Below are 3,356 nucleotides of genomic sequence, written 5' to 3' on the forward strand. Positions count from 1 at the left end.
GAGGCCTTCGAGCTGAGCCAACGAAGCGGAGCGTCGCGTTTGATCTGCCAGGGCTCTGTTCCCTCATCCAGACAGAACAGTGTGAAACAAAAAGGCAAAGCCAAAAAAGACATCTATAATTAGTGAGTCAGTTAGGCTTCACCTCTCTCCAGCAACGCTCTCAGCTGGCCGAGACCCCCAGTATAAAACACACAGTCAATCACACCCACTATGCCCACCCCCCACTTTAAGATTCATCTAGACTCATGGCTCTGGTTTGTAATTGCCTCACAAGTCTGGTTACTGAGAGCCAGCCTATTAGGAGAGCACCGGAGTGGAACATAACATTTTCAGTTTCAATTAGGTCTATGAGGGCATACATAATGCACGGGGGAGGTTTGGTCCCCTCAGAGTGGTGAACTGATGAACTTGTGGGGAAATGACGCAGCAGTGGTCAAAGGAGCTGAGCTGAGCTGAGCTGACTGTTTGTGCTGCATATGGCTGTAAGATTTTTCAGTCCTAAGTGAATTAGTGTGTGCTCATTGGAATGAATGTGAATGTGTGGTTTGGAGTGAGCATTGGGCAGTGTGTGTATGTATGTGTGAGAGAGCGAGAGAGAGAGAGGCAGTAAGCTATAAGACAGGAAATTGCACCAGACTCAACTAACTGAATCACATTTAAACATATGAGGCTACAATTACTTGGTGTGAATTTTAGCTAACCGAGGTGCAGCAGCCCTCACAGATTGGGATCTTTTGTTATGTGATGTGTTGCTCTCATTTTATAATCTGCTGCTGACCATTTAAGCATAATGCTAATAAATTATATGATCTTATATCATCTTGTAATCTTATTTATTTTGTAATCATCCCCATCCGACTCCCTAGGAATACATTAGTGTTGAATGATTCTAAGCTGCATGAATTACAAACATTTTGATGTTTTTTTGTCCTCACTCATCTTTGCCGAGGAATCCAGTCACAGCATGCCAGGTGTACATGGACTTATACATAAATGCACTGCACAGATTTCCAATACACTAATGTCCAACTTCCCAAGTAACAGCCAAGGGACATTATTGAACTTTTACTATTTGGTAAAAAGTTTAGTATCACTACACTACAGTTTAGTTAAAAGCTCACTGAAAGACCACACAAGCTAAATAAACAATATGATAACAATGAGTTTACAATAGTGCTTATAGAGCTGCAGCAATCCTCACAAAGCACAGAAACTATGTTCAAATCAAGAAGATTACTACACAGAACTGTAAATAATATTTAATTTAAAGAGAGGGCAGAGGTCCCTGTCTGCTCAGTTAAGAACTGGTACCTTACCACCGACAATTGAGGTAGGCAGATATAAAGGGATCCTCGAAGAACAGCATTTATGTCTGATCTGTGATCTTGGTGTTACTGAGGATGAATTTTATTTTCTGTTTCACTGCCCTGTGTACAGTAACTTGAGGAACGAACTGTTTGAAAAAATCCAGTTGAAGAACCCTGCATTGTTTTGGTTGTCTAAAGGTGAAATGTTAAGTTGAGTAAGGAGGAGATTTTTGTTTTAACAAGATTTATTGAAAATGCATGGCAATCAAGACAGAAAGCACTGTATCCAACATAATTAGATATTTTGGCCATGAAGACTTTTTTTAAAAATCTTTTTTGAATGTGTGGAACTGTATATTATGATTCGTCATGTGGCCATCTTGGCTGATGTCGCTTTAGGGTCTTGTAAGACCATATGGGCTGGTAACCATAGAATTGTGCAGGACACACAAATAAGAATTTAAAAAAACTGACAGAAAATGGAAATGAACAAAAATTAGCAACAGCAACAGAATTTTAGACAATCTGAAGCATTGATCAAACTACTGTGATTTTGACGAACTGTTTCTATCATTCATTGATTTGCATATGAATGGTGCCATATTAGCTTACAAAACGGAAATTACATAGCCACAAATCTCTAAAAACCACAATACCTTTACCAGTTTATGTGCCATAGTCACAATCTTGCCCCAAACTAAATCACTTAAACATTGTTAGCTGCCTATCCTTAGGTGTCAAACCCTAACCATATTATCATTACTTTACTGTGCAGATATACGATTAATTAATGGGGATAAAGGCCTTTCATTCAACATAGTGCAATTTAAATGCTGTCTCCCTCATGCATCCATCTCCATAGGCATATGTTTTATTTTTTCTTTACAGAGTGTACTCCCTTTGGTTCCTGCATTAATGAATGCATGCCTGAAATTAGAAGTGCTTGCATAAAGTTTTATAGACTTGCGAGACAGATGCTCTGATTAAATCTGAGTGTCTAACGGCCCTCTGTGCTCAGAAGGTTTCTGCTTCCCCCTTTTGACATTGTGCACCCTCAGGCTTCCAACCTTCATATCTGTGCCATCTTCTCAGTCTGCCAGTTAACTAACTTTGCAGTCTCTGAACTCTGGCTTTCCTTCACCTTCCAGTCCCTTGTAGCCAAAACTCTTGCGGAGCATTTCACTGACTGTCTCCCTCACTCTGGTTCATTCTCCCTTCTTACAAACATAATGTATCTGCCTGCAGCTGTGTTTTAAACCAGTATAAAAGTTGTGAAAGTTGAGCCAGTGCACATTGTTTGATTTGTTACCTGTATCATATGTATTTCTATACAATTCCTTATTTGGTCTGAAGATGTTTCCAGATTATTCCTAAAGACACCTTGAAAAGAGTCTTCGCAAGATTATTTGATCAAATTGAGCAAAACTGTTTTAATACATTTTACATTTTAGAGCCATAACATTGTCTATTTCATTATGTATTGTCCATTCTATATGATCACTGATTACTTTTTACAGTAGCAGAAGCTTGCAAAGCTGGTGAAAATCTTGCCTTCCCTCATATAATAGGCTCTTTACTTCCTTAAAATGATGCAATGCCTTTAGAAACAGGATGTTAATGTGGGATGTCAACCTACACAAGTGAAAAATCATTCTAATCTAATATCAGTTAAGGAGGGAAAGGCAATTTGAGGAGAGGGTCAAATTGAATTATTCTTTTCCCGGCTTCTTTTGCACTTATATGCGGCTTCTCTGCAACCTACTGTTACCTATATGTACTTATAACATCCTTGTCTGCATAAGTTCCCAGAGACATGTATGTGTATCATAACAGAAGCATAAATCAAACTTTAGTGAGAGAAGAAAACTTGTGAAGACTTATTGGTTAAATTTTATGTTCACGTCTAGTATCACAGGCTGAGGTCACCCAAAAAGATCCAGTTTTATAGGAAGTTTAAACTGTTTGTTTAATGGTGCCTTTATATTTTTCTCATCATCATTATTTTGTGAATATCATGCTTAAAAAAGCCTTTAAACCCACTCCTCTTCC

This window comes from Morone saxatilis, unplaced genomic scaffold (genome assembly GCF_004916995.1).
Source record: "Morone saxatilis isolate NCDOM2014 unplaced genomic scaffold, NCSU_SB_2.0 Contig12, whole genome shotgun sequence".
Taxonomy (NCBI): Eukaryota; Metazoa; Chordata; class Actinopteri; family Moronidae; genus Morone; species Morone saxatilis.